General features: G+C 44.9%; 1 pseudogene; it reads right to left on the minus strand.

Moving 5' to 3' along the window:
• Positions 1–900: 900 nt before the first annotated feature.
• LOC115113862 (prolyl 4-hydroxylase subunit alpha-1-like) lies at positions 901–14,009 on the minus strand (annotated as a pseudogene).
• Between the last annotated feature and the right edge of the window lie 202 nt (positions 14,010–14,211).

Genomic DNA, 14,211 nt, shown 5'->3' on the forward strand with positions numbered 1-14,211 from the left:
GAGTTTCAAATGCTATCATCCGTGAAAATACATTCTGGAACAATAAGTGCTTTCACATCTGAGTACACACAGAGGTGCTATAGGACACCACAGCATAACTGAAGTCATTAGGACGAGAAGACATTGCTCTTGGAATTTGATTCCCAGGTTTGGACACTGTTACTTCCAACATTGGAGACCTAAGGAATATGATTCTGGTGATTCTGCAAGCAGGTCCTAGCAGTGACTTAACACACATGCGTATGCACACACACACACACAATAATGTATTTCTGATTAAACCAAACACACTCTATCATTCACAAACGCACAGCGAGGCCTTCTCCCTAACTGTTCCATAAAAGCATCCCCTCTTCCAATCAAGCAGGCCAATGTTCTGATGTGGCCCCGTGTTCCAACAGCTGACAACAAACACGTCTCTCATGTAAACACACATTTTTCACCCCTTTTTTCTCCCCAATTTCGTGGTATCCAATTGATAGTAGTTACAGTCTTGTCTCATCGCTGCAACTCCTGTACGGACTCGGGAGAGGCGAAGGTCGAGAGCCATGCGTCCTCCCAAACACAACCCAACCAAACCGCACTGCTTCTTGACACAATGCCCAGCCAACCCAGAAGCCAGCCGCACCAATGTGTCGGAGGAAACACTGTACACCTGGCAACCGTGTCAGCGTGCACTGCGCCCGGCCCGCCACAGGAGTCGCTAGTGCGCAATGATATCCCTGTAGCCAACTGCGACAGAGCCTGGACTCGAACCCAGAATCTCTAGTGGCACAGCTAGCAATGCGATGCAGTGCCACTCGGGAGGCCCTAAACACACACTTTCTTTGCATGAGAGAGTACATAGCATCTCTCACATCCAGAGATGCTTTTATAAATCATCAAAGCCTACTTCTTTCGGGTATTTGAGTGAAAATGGCCTACAAAATACCCAGGTCAACAAATGAGAATAAAAAATAAAAACATCACTCAGGTGGGCAGCAATATACTTGATTTCTGTAGAAAACATGAATTTCACACTTCCAAAAAGATTCCTGCACATTTGAAAGGACATTAACACAAAATGGGTGAATTTTATCAGATATAAATATAATCTTTCTTCCTTGAGGCCCCCAGATAGTATTGCATAAAGAAAAACAATAAACAAATTACACCCCAAGCTATAAACAGATAAACATCAGATAAGATTGTCTGTGCAGTACGTGGGAGTGTTGGAGTGTATGTCTGTGTGTGTGTGGTGTGTTTGTGAAAGAGTTATGTTAGTACAAACTGGAGTGACTTGACATAAGACGTTGAGTGAACATTGACCTGAATTGACAAAAAAGTCCATGGCTTACTATGGACTAATTCACGTAGAGAGGAGCAGAGACTATATATGAATTACACTAGAACAGAGCTAGACTTGCAGTCATCTCCAGAACCTTCACTCTGACATAACCATTTCATAAAGAGTCACAGTCCATAAAGAGTGAAAACTAAGTCATAAGGATGAACACACAACGTGTTCATTTGAGACATATCCAACAGCCTTGAGGGCACCATGTCAGTCAGAACACCACTAATACTGTCCAAACTGCAAGCCCCGAAACACCCTGGCCTCAGAGGGGAACAGAGTGGGGGTAAGGAGCAAATGAGGGAGGGAGGAAGAGGAGGAGGAGGGATGCCCATGGCCCTCTTTTCATAGACTGAAGTGTTAGCAGAAGTATTCTCAGGTCCCGGGGTTCAAGAGGAACAACGGGAAAGAGGAGAAGGGGTGTGGAAGGAAAGCCTTCACCCTTCATCATGCAGTCTCATTCAGGCCACAGGGTCGTCTGAACTCCTGCCCTCGTTCATGGATCCATTTGTTTGATACTGAGGTTGACAAGGAGGATAGAGAAAGATGTTAGCTGCCATAGCCTGGTTTGGTAAAATGTCTACAGTACTTACAGAGATTCATTTAGGTGGTTTCAATACACAAACTCACCCCACTTGTTGCCCACCAGTACTGGGCAGGCTGCGTGTCTACTGTAATCTCCCTCTCCACTGGGAAACAGGTTGTACCAGAACACTGCAGTCCCCTGTAATACATCACACACACAGCACAGAGAGGTTACAGGGAATGATGTAACTACGCTCATACACATTGGCCGCAAATATACACACTCATAAGCATTTAGTCACCTTTTTCGGCCATACTACAGCACCCACATCTGTGAAAACTGTAGCTCCTCCTGCTGCCACATCACTCATCTAGAATCGAGAAAACAAGAACTAGTCATCCACTATTATCTGATTGGAATCTGCCCTAATGTATTTATTTTAGGTGTGGTGGGGGTAAAGACGGAAACAGTCCCATGCATATAGAGATACTCACATAAAAGAGCCAGGTTGCTATGCGGTTTCCAGTTCCCAGCTCTTTAAAGGCATCAGGCTCATCTTTCTGTAGAGAGAGAGAGACTAGGTTATCATGACATGATCAATATGAAAATCAAAAATGGCACATCCTATGTGTAATCCAAAAACGTCTTACAGCAATAATGTGTCCAGTTATAAATCAGGGCTGCAGGGCAATACTAACCCGTCCAAAGTCAAAGTGTGGCTCATACTGCCCTCCCACACCGTAGTTTGCAACCTGAAAAGCAACAAAAATTTGAATCGTGAGATCATTAATTTTGGAAAAGTAACCGTCAACAATCCCAAACAATGACACAAACAAACACATATTACCTGCAACTCTTCTGCAGTGTCCATCGCCAGTCCTGTGAGGTCCTCAATCCGCTGGTTGATCTGGTCAATCGATGGGTGTTCATATGCTGTCAGCACTGGGACAGGGGAAGGACACAGGGGTTCATGGAAAACAGGTCAAATACAGGGTATATAAATTGTCACAGGGGGGCAGTAGAGTCACTATAGGACAGTAGTTATTACTGATGAACAGTATAGAAGAGAGAGAAACTAGACAAACCATGCTGCAAGCTACTGCTGAATCTTTATCTACTTTTCAAGAACGTATGCCTTCTATAGGTCAAAGCTTTCAGTTTGCAGTCATAATGTGAGCCATCCTTTCATTCAAAGACTTAATCATGGACACTCTTACTGACAGTTGTGGCTGCTTCGTGTAATGTATTGTTGTCTCTACCTTCTTGCCCTTTGTGCTGCTGTCTGTACCCAATAATGTGTGTACCATGTTTTGTGCTGCTACCATGATGTGCTGCTGCCATGTTGTGTAGCTACCATGTTGTCATGTGTTGCTGCCTTGCTATGTTGTTGTCTTTAGATCTCTCTTTATGTAGTGCTGTGTTGTCTCTCTTGTCGTGATGTGTGATTTGTCCTATGTTTTTATAGTATTTTTTATTTTGAATCCTAGCCCTCGTCCCCACATCAGGCCTTTTGCCTTTTGGTAAGGCCGTCATTGTAAAGAAGAATTTGTTCTTAACTGTCTTGCCTAGTTAAATAAGGGTTCAATGAAAAATATAAAAAATCATGTGGCCTGGGACAATTCTGGAGGTCACCGGCTTGGTTGATGACTTAAGGGGCACCAAAGGAGAGTCTTTCACCATCCACCCAGGCCCAGTAGTATAAACTGCCCACTCCAATAGGGAGAGAGCCATTCTGACTGGGTGTCATGGCAATGACTTCTTTCATGTATCATATGAAGACATCACAATTTCTTAGATCTCTCATTTTATGGTCCACAACAATTTTTTCGTTTTTCTGGGTCATGCACCACAAGCCTCAGTGTGCAAATAAAAATGGTAAAACCACAGACAATATCATTCAAATGGTGGATTCTCTGCTTAATAGATTTGCCATACACTGCGTGAAGTGAGAGTTGTAGCAATTGTGGTCGCAATGTTTTCAAGGCCAGGAGGCTGGAGTTTGAGTTTACGGCATCGGGATGAGGTCCAGGCCAAAGGCTTGGGTTCAGACATCTGTTCTCCACACACCATACATTTTTATTAGATACATTATTGAATCTCTCAGCCAATAAAATGACTCATCCTCCCCAGTGCAATACACTATCTGTATTACTTAATACTGAAAATCAAACTAAGATGAGTGTTAGTCTATGTGATGTCTCAGTAAATTGATTTATTAGAAGTTGCTGTTGGGGGAGTGAAGACAGTAAAACAATGAATTGGACATGATACAGTGCTGGTTAGGTCAAAAAGGCTCTCTTCCTACAAATTCTCTCCCCTGCTATGACTGCTCTCCCACTTTGACCTCGTTGTCAATTCAAATGAGGTTCACGCTCAGTTCACCACACACACAGTTGCACATACTTCCACACGAACACACAGAAGCAGACACAGACAGACACACACATGCACACACTCTAGCAAACACACACACAAATAAGCACTAATTTGCAGTAATAGGCAGGGACAGAAAAAACAAAGTGATGTGGGGTGGTGGAATGGTTGGTTCTATTATTAAAAAGAGGAAGTTTTTTAAAAAGTATCTTAAGACTGGCATGTTCCCCTACAATCAGTAGTCTGACCATAGATTTGAGTTGTGTGTGTATTAGATCACCACAAGGGGGCACTCACTGTTCAACAGGATCATATATATATATATATATATATATATATATATATATATATATATATATATATATATATATACATATGAGAGAGAGAGAGAGAGAGAGAGAGAGAGAGAGAGAGAGAGAGAGATTCACTGCAGGAAAAGGTGGTGAGGTGGCCCTATATACTCAAAGACCTGCCGAAACATGGATAGGACATCCTGGGGATGCAGGTCAGGGTGGTATGAGATGGATAGAGACCAGAGGCGATGGGGAGTCTCTGGAGCCCCTAATGTATTATGCCCTTTGACCCCTTACCTCTTGGAGACTCTGTACAGGGCCGTGGTGAGTTTCCCAGTTAGAGGGTCATGTACTGTGGCACGCCTTAGCTAGTTCCCCGGGCACAAGAAAAAACAAGGAAGGAAACAAAAGAAAGGGAGAGAGGTGTAACATAACAACACAACAATATAGGAAGTAGAGGGAAACGGGAAGTGAAAGAAACAGAAAGAGGAGAAAGATAAGCAGATCTGGTCAATGTTATTCCGACATTATGCCAGGGGTTGTTTCAGGGCCAGTCCTTTCACCCAAGGTTAGTAATCACTTAATGGTTTATGCTGTAGATTAGGAGAATGCTAAACTAGTGATTACATTAGTGATAAAAGGAACAGAGGATTTGTGAAAGGACTGCTCCTGACGCACCCTTAGTTGGCCAAAAGGAACTATGTTAATATAAACAACTACATCTGTACACCCATACGTTGATCCTGTAGGGGGCAGTCTCGAGCACACCAGTGATGGGGTTGGAGATGGTGGCCCGGCGGAGCTGTAAGCCAGGGAGACGGGGTTTACAGGATATCCTGATACCACCTTCATCGCCCAACTCCATGCACCAGCCTCTGCTCTGGGTGGGCTTAAAGGGCTCAACCTACCTACACTTTCATGGGTCTTTGATATAAGTCCATTTTTCATTAACTCGATCAATGCATACTGTGTCAAGAGTGTTTATGTTTAGCATTAACATTGCCCATTCGTTCTGCCTTCCAATGGCCTCCAAGCTGCAGATACACAGCTGCAGCTGGTCAGACAGTTACTAGTATGAGTATCTTGATTACCCCAGAGCAACGACACAGAAATTACACTTCTGTAGGACCATGAAACCCTTCCATCACACACTTCTGTGTGGCCATGACACCCTTCTGAACCCTTATTACCTCAATGTAACACACACACACATACCCGACAGAGAGTGGAACTTACCCTGGCCTTGGCCAGCTCTTCGACCTTCTTGATCTCGCTGTGAGAGATGATGTCATGGTAACGGACGATGTAGGGCCGGTCCCACTCGTCCTCCTGCTTCACCGGGCTCAACAGGTACTTGGGGTGACTGTGGTTGTCATAGTAATGGCAGAAAAGCCGTCTCTGTCTGCGGGGGGTCTACAAGGCAGAGATGGGGAGGGTGGAGGTAAGAAGACAGATAGATTGACAGATAGATTGACATAGAGATAAAGACACAAGAAGAGATGGAGCTAGAAACTGGACGTTGCTCTTTGATGACGACAACTTGTGTTCAACTAACATACACACATATGCACAACCACATGACACACTCTAAACCCATTTATATGAGCTCAACCTTTCACTGTGTGTGTGAGTAACTCCTCCTCACCAGGTTGATGCCCTCCCCACGACAGAGCATGTCATAAATCTCCCTCTCTGGGACAGGCTCCCGGAAGCGCATCTTCTCCTTGGGGCATCACTCGTCTGTCTCTTCGTTCGCCCCTTGCCCTCATTCTGGGCCTTCTGGGCCTCCTTGGCCTGGGTCTTCATCTGCTTTATCAGTTGAAACTCAAAGTACTTCAGGTTGCCGTTGGCACGCTGGTGTTCCGGGTCTGGAGTGAGGAGAGAGAGAGAGGGGACAGTGAGATGAAATGCTGATGCTTATACAGTAACAAGACAAGAAAAACTTCATCTCATTTTTAAGATTCATGCTCAGCGCTACTGACTATCTGGATGACTAACTTCAGATCCTACTGCCACCTGGGACATTTTATGAGTAATCCTCTATCCCAGTTTATGCTGGGCATACAGGACAGTATCTGTTGTTCAATGATTCACCTGGAGGGCATCATATTCCCTCAGCACTTGTTAACAGTTCAGGTCCTTCAGTGTGCTCTCATTTTCACTCCTTTAACTTTCTTTGTGTGTCCTAAGTTTGACCCCAGCCCCAGTGTGCCTAGTTTAATTCTGAGCCATGTTAGGGTATCTCACCCAGTATGAGCAGCCTCTTGGTGAGCTCCAGGGCCCTGCCTAGCTCTCCCTGCTGGTAGATGGCATAGCTGAGGTAGTCCAGCACGGTAACCTTGTCCATGGTGGACTCCTCTCCTTCGTCCAGTTGCTTCAGGGCCTGTTCCATCCACAGCTCAGTGTGGTAGTAGTCCACCTCGCTGTAGGCAATCTTCCCCAGCTTAAAGCAGTCCTCCACCGTCATAGGGCTCTTGTGCATCACTCCTGTGGATGAGTCAGTGGTTACAAATGTACAAATTACAAAAGGCCTCAAGTTCTCTCTCTAGCGCTCCCTAACCCCTTACCTGGCAGGTCTCCTGTAGAGATTATGTTGGTATACAGCCTGTAAGTGTCCTAAAGTCTGAGAAGGGCCTTGGCTGCGCCTGTCTGGTCCTCGTCTGTAAGGAAGTGTTTCCTCTGGAAGGTTAGGTTAGAGATGAAGCCTGATAGAAAGATAGAGATTGATTGATCATTGATGAGGATGCTCACTGTGAGTATACAAAAGACAAACAAACATTGCAGCAAATCTTTAAGATTCACACTTATCTGTCGTTGCTGTTTTGTGACTACTTTCAACATCCTTTTCATTCCTTCTAATGTGACCCTCATTGTGTAATAATGTCTAACCGTCTGTGGTGTCCTTCAGCACCAGGCTCTCCAGGTCTCCCCATTCTGTGTTCAGCCTCTTCATCAGTTTGAAGGCGTTGACCGGGTGTCCCAGGAAGCCCTCGGGATCCTGCATGGCTGTGGCTGACAACACATCCAGCTTCTCTGCCCACCTAGGAGAGGGTTTGGGAGAAGAGACGCAATTCAGCAACTCTGTTTGTGTGTGTGTGTGTGTGTGTGTGTGTGTGTGTGTGTGTGTGTGTGTGTGTGTGTGTGTGTGTGTGTGTGTGTGTGTGTGTGTGTGTGTGTGTGTGTGTGTGTGTGTGTGTGTGTGTGTGTGTGTGTGTGTGAGCGTGCGTGTGCATGTGTGTCTGGACACTCACAGTTTGACCTGCTTCAGCTTCTTCTCTTCTGCCGTGATATAATCCTTCTGTGAAGTCTTTCTCTGTGTACAACAGATCTGTCATGTGACCTAAGGGGTGAAAATACACACACACACACATTATCAAACTTTATTTTAAGTTTATCTAAACCAATAATACACATAGAGATAAGGAATACATTGTGTACAGTATAATTCAACTTCCGGGTAGATAACAATCACAGTATGTGCTTGACATTTCAGACAGCCGGAGAATTTATTTCATTGGAGCAGTGAGGGCAGACCAAACCGGTTTCTATTTCATAGGAGAGGGAGGAGCCTCACCGATGGATGTGTAAAAGTCACTATGGGCTGAGAAAGTCTGGAGCAGGCAGCTCCATACCGGTAAACACCACCAACACTGTCGCTCCATCCTGGACATACTGGGAGAGAGAGAGACACAGAAACAGAGAGAGGTGAAGGAGAGAGAAAGAGAGATATAGAGAGAGGGGAGGGGAGGCAGAGAGAGGAAGAAAGAGGAGGTGAGAATGAGGGTTAGTGAAAGAAGGACAGTGCATGTATGCTGTTTTTTTAACTCAAATATTCTATCAGCTAATGTACTAGAAAATGTCATGATTTACAGGGTAGTTCCCTTATGACAGAATGCACTAAGCACGGACCAATGTCGAGGTCTTTTGGAAGTCTTTTTTTAAGCTATTTATTTTGTGCGGTCCACACCGGCCTTAATTTCAACGTCCACAGACGTCCAGTCTGGACTAGCCTATATTTGGCCCAAACATAGACGTCTATAATTGGTTCAGATTAGGTCCGGTGTGGGCTGGCCTTGATTAGTCACAAACATAGACGTCTATGTTCGGACAGCACAGTACAGCACAGTACAGTAGAGGACAGTAGAGTAGAGAACAGAACAGAACAGAAAAGGAGAGTAGAGTATAGTATAGTACAGTATAGTACAATATATGATACAGTAGAGCACAATAGAATACAGTAAAGTATAGTTCAGTACAGTAGAGTACAGTACAGCACAGGAGAGTATGGAACAGAATAATGAACTGTATTGTACCCTACTTTACTCTAATGTACTCTGCTCTACTGAATTAAACTCTACTGTACTGTACTCTACTGAAATAAACTCTACTGTACTGTACTGTACCATATTGTACTGTACTCTGCTAAATAGTCTTCAAGAGAGCGAGAGTTGCACCCCTTCTGAAAAAACCTACACTCGATCCCTCCGATGTCAACAACTACAGACCAGTATCCCTTCTTTCTTTTCTCTCCAAAACTCTTGAACGTGCCGTCCTTGGCCAGCTCTCCCGCTATCTCTCTCAGAATGACCTTCTTGATCCAAATCAGTCAGGTTTCAAGACTAGTCATTCAACTGAGACTGCTCTTCTCTGTATCACGGAGGCCCTCCGCACTGCTAAAGCTAACTCTCTCTCCTCTGCTCTCATCCTTCTAGACCTATCGGCTGCCTTCGATACTGTGAACCATCAGATCCTCCTCTCCACCCTCTCCGAGTTGGGCATCTCCCGGCGCGGCCCACGCTGATTGCGTCCTACCTGACAGGTCGCTCCTACCAGGTGGCGTGGCGAGAATCTGTCTCCTCACCACGCGCTCTCACCACTGGCGTCCCCCAGGGCTCTGTTCTAGGCCCTCTCCTATTCTCGCTATACACCAAGTCACTTGGCTCTGTCATAACCTCACATGGTCTCTCCTATCATTGCTATGCAGACGACACACAATTAATCTTCTCCTTTCCCCCTTCTGATGACCAGGTGGCGAATCGCATCTCTGCATGTCTGGCAGACATATCAGTGTGGATGACGGATCACCACCTCAAGCTGAACCTCGGCAAGACGGAGCTGCTCTTCCTCCCGGGGAAGGACTGCCCGTTCCATGATCTCGCCATCACGGTTGACAACTCCATTGTGTCCTCCTCCCAGAGCGCTAAGAACCTTGGCGTGATCCTGGACAACACCCTGTCGTTCTCAACTAACATCAAGGCGGTGGCCCGTTCTTGTAGGTTCATGCTCTACAACATCCGCAGAGTACGACCCTGCCTCACACAGGAAGCAGCGCAGGTCCTAATCCAGGCACTTGTCATCTCCCGTCTGGATTACTGCAACTCGCTGTTGGCTGGGCTCCCTGCCTGTGCCATTAAACCCCTACAACTCATCCAGAACGCCGCAGCCCGTCTGGTGTTCAACCTTCCCAAGTTCTCTCACGTCACCCCGCTCCTCCGCTCTCTCCACTGGCTTCCAGTTGAAGCTCGCATCCGCTACAAGACCATGGTGCTTGCCTACGGAGCTGTGAGGGGAACGGCACCTCAGTACCTCCAGGCTCTGATCAGGCCCTACACCCAAACAAGGGCACTGCGTTCATCCACCTCTGGCCTGCTCGCCTCCCTACCACTGAGGAAGTACAGTTCCCGCGCAGCCCAGTCAAAACTGTTCGCTGCTCTGGCCCCCCAATGGTGGAACAAACTCCCTCACGACGCCAGGACAGCGGAGTCAATCACCACCTTCCGGAGACACCTGAAACCCCACCTCTTTCAGGAATACCTAGGATAGGATAAAGTAATCCTTCTCACCCCCCTTAAAAGATTTAGATGCACTATTGTAAAGTGGCTGTTCCACTGGATGTCTTAAGGTGAACGCACCAATTTGTAAGTCGCTCTGGATAAGAGCGTCTGCTAAATGACTTAAATGTAAATGTAAATAAAACTCTACTGTCCTGTACCGTACCATACTGTACTCAACTGTACTCTACTGTGCTCTACTGTGCTCTACTGTACTAAACTGTGCGGTACTATACTGTGCTGTTCAAACTTGTGAACCGTAGCCTAGATGTCTATGATTAGTCTAGATTTCGTCTCGTCCGGACCGATGAACATTTGTGACTGGTTTCAGGACCCTAGGCGTATGTCTCGCGTCACTACTTCACATGAGAGGCATTTGAACGTAAATATATATTTTTTTTAAATCAAAATGCGTTTTTTGGCAGAAATGCTTTCTGGAACATGTGAACTTTCATGTGCCTTAAGAACAAACTTGTATGCCATCTGTAAATACGAATACAATTGTTAAATTATGAGCCTAGTTGGTTTAGCCACGGAAAAAGACATGAACCTTCCCGCTAGTCATGATTGGCTGAGATAATGGATGGGTTGGAATGTAAGCAGAGTATGATAGCTAAGGAGGTGGAGAAAATTCAGGCGTTTGATTGCAAATATGTGGAGAAACTAGAAAAGAGGACACACAGAAGGCTGTTGTAATCCGGAGACGGGTGTTTTATACATCTTCAAACTAAGGGCAACCATGGCATCCGTGACAGAGGGAGAAGCGTTCATCCATGTATACGGGTAAGAGAGTCTAGCTAGCTACATTTTTAGTTATTGTACGTTTCTATTCAGTCAGAAAGTAATTTTCATTGCAAGTTAAAGTGTACTGTTAAAAAGCTAAGGTTTGAAAAATTAAAGGAGAGCCGCACACTCTAGGAGGTCAGAGGCAATAATTGAATAACCTAATAACCAACGTTTCGACAGGAAAGCTGTCTTCATCAGGGTATAATGACAAATACTGCGGGGTGACGAGTTTACAGTATATAGTGTCAAAGGACACACACAGGTGTCTGTAGTCATGGCCGGGTGTGGCCTGATATCATTGGTTCATTCTCAGATATAAAAATAACATACTTAAAACATGAATGGATAGCATATGATCATAGATACAATTTTGCTACATAGGCCTACAAATATTTACAATGAATAGCAGAATCACAAGAATGGCTTCAGATCAATGTCTACGTTGAGCCCGAAGGGAGCAAGAGTTTTTAAATTAAAGATCCAGGTAGCCTCTCGTTTTATCAATAAATTGTCGATGTCACCCCCTCTCCTAGGGAGGGTGACATGTGTGATGCCAATATAACGTAGGGACGAAATCGAGTGGTTTTCTTCCAAAAAGTGGGCAGCAACTGGGTAAGTCAAATTTTTGCACTTAATGGTGCTATGATGCTCTGAAAACCATACTTTTAATTTGTGCTTTGTTTTACCCACATAATTTTTTACCACAAGGACAAGGTATAAGATAAATAACTGACTTAGTGGAGCATGTGATTACACATTTGAACATTCAAAGCAGAATTACTTTTCCATTGTTCCTCTACAATAGTGTATGATATGCCATTTCTTTACTTTTAAAACAATGTAAAAAAGAAAACGACATAAGACCGAATCGAACAGGTCGGTCACATTTGTACTTGTTTGGGGTGGAGGTCATTAAATAATACCCAGCATGCTTTGCAATTGTTTGTTTTTACTTTACATTTTGGTCATTCAGCAGACACTCATCCAGAGCAATTTACAGTCAGTGCATTCAACTAAGGTAGATAAACAACCACATATCACAGTCAAAGCAAGAATAAAAAAATTATGTAACTGTTACTGATAATGTTATTGTAGTTCAAGTGGTTTGGTGGTTTACACCCTTGGTATTATTGGCCAACGTGCAATCATTAGAAAACAAACTGGACGATCTACGATTAAGACTATCCTACCAACGGGACATTTAAAACAGTAATATCTTATGTTTCACCGAGACATGGCTGAACGACGACACGTATAATATAGAGCTGGTTAGCATCTCTGTGTATCGGCAGGACAGAGCAGCTATGTCTGGTAAGACGAGGGGCGGGGTGTGTGTCTATGTGTCAATAACTAGAATACCTCATGATAAGCTGAAGACCACACTATCTACTAAGAGAGTTCTCATCTAAATTATTCGTAGCCATCTATTTACCACCACAAACCGATGCTGGCACTAAGACCACACTCAACGAGCTGTATAAGGCAATAATGAAATAAGAAAATGCACATTTAGAAACGCTCCTAGTGGCCAGGGACTTTAACGCAGGCAAACTTAAATCCTTTTTGCATCTTTTCTCCCACCTTGTCACATGTGCAACTAGAGGTGAAAAAAAACTCTAGACCACATTTAATCCACACACGGAGATGCATACAAAGCTCTCCCTCACCCTCCATTTGGCAAACCGGACCATAATTCTATCCTCCTGATTCGTGCTTACAAGCAAAAATTAAAGCAGGAAGCACCAGTGGCTCGCTGACAAAATTTCGTGACCACCACAGCCCTAGTCATGACTGACCTTGGATAACCAGACTAAGTGTCAACATCCTATGCCAATAGAATTATACCTTCCTGTGTCTGACCAAAGTGAGCCTTCTGGTACATACACACACACGTTTTAGCACTTAACTTGTATGATGTTAATTTTTCAATTCAGACTACACAAAGACATAACAGTTCCAAAAGGGTTCCTTCAGCTGTCCCCGTAGGAAAAACCTTTTTGGATCCATTTTGAATTATTTGGGGATACATGTAGAAGCCTCTGTGGAAAGAGTTCTACATGGAACCCAAAAGGGTTATTCAACAAGTTTTTCTATGGAGACAGCCGAATAACCCTTTTAGGTTCTAGATAGCACCTTTTTTTCTAAGAGTGTACTGTCTGAGGCTGAGCTTTGTTTCGTGTTTACCTGAAATCTCTTTCAAGCACATCACCTGATATGATATATACTAACTGATCTGTTACGGGCGCACAGAATAGGCTATAGAGAAATTTGACTTGGCACTTAAAACGTAGATATGGAGGCTTCATTCCTGTGGTTTTCAAGGAATATTGTGGAGCACCCATGTCTGTACAGGTATTCATTGGCCACCTATGTTGTGTTGACAGTCCTGTCGGAAATCTTTATCATTGACCATGCTTGTCCTAAAAAGACCCCACTAGCTTAAAGGTTAGGAAGCATTCATTTTTACTCACCAAAGTAACAACTTAGTGTGGCCATGGCTGACCCAGCAGACTCGGACCAGCTCCGTAACACCATCTCCTCCCAAGGAGCCACCATTGGTAGACACGAATAGTTACTTCGAGGACTTCTGGATGGATTCCAGACCTTGGCAGAAAGCCATGACTATGTCTTGAATACATTGCTGGAGCAATTCCGTGGATTATCTGTGAGGAAGCCGGCTACGACAGTAGCCTTCCAGCCTTCCAGCCCCCCAGTAACACCGCTGTCAGCAGTACGTCTAAGAATGTTAATGTTAAGCCGGACGCACTATCATACCACTATTTCCCCGCTTCTACACCCTCGAGACCATTCTTCCTACCTTGTGCCTGGTGGCTACCCTCGTCTGGGGAATAGAGAACCAGGTCCATGAGCCCGGGTGGGGGGGGGGTTGTTTGTCCCAGATGCTGGCCGCTCCCTTGTCTTGGAATGGGCTCATTCATCCAGGCTTGCCTGCCACCCTTGCTCTTGTTGGACCCTGGCCTTTGTGCGACAACGCCTTTGTGCGACAACGCCATCGTTCCAGACGTCTCCGCGTTCGTCGCCGCCTGCACCATCTGTGCTCAGAACAAG

This window comes from Oncorhynchus nerka, linkage group LG28, assembly GCF_034236695.1.
Source record: "Oncorhynchus nerka isolate Pitt River linkage group LG28, Oner_Uvic_2.0, whole genome shotgun sequence".
Taxonomy (NCBI): Eukaryota; Metazoa; Chordata; class Actinopteri; order Salmoniformes; family Salmonidae; genus Oncorhynchus; species Oncorhynchus nerka.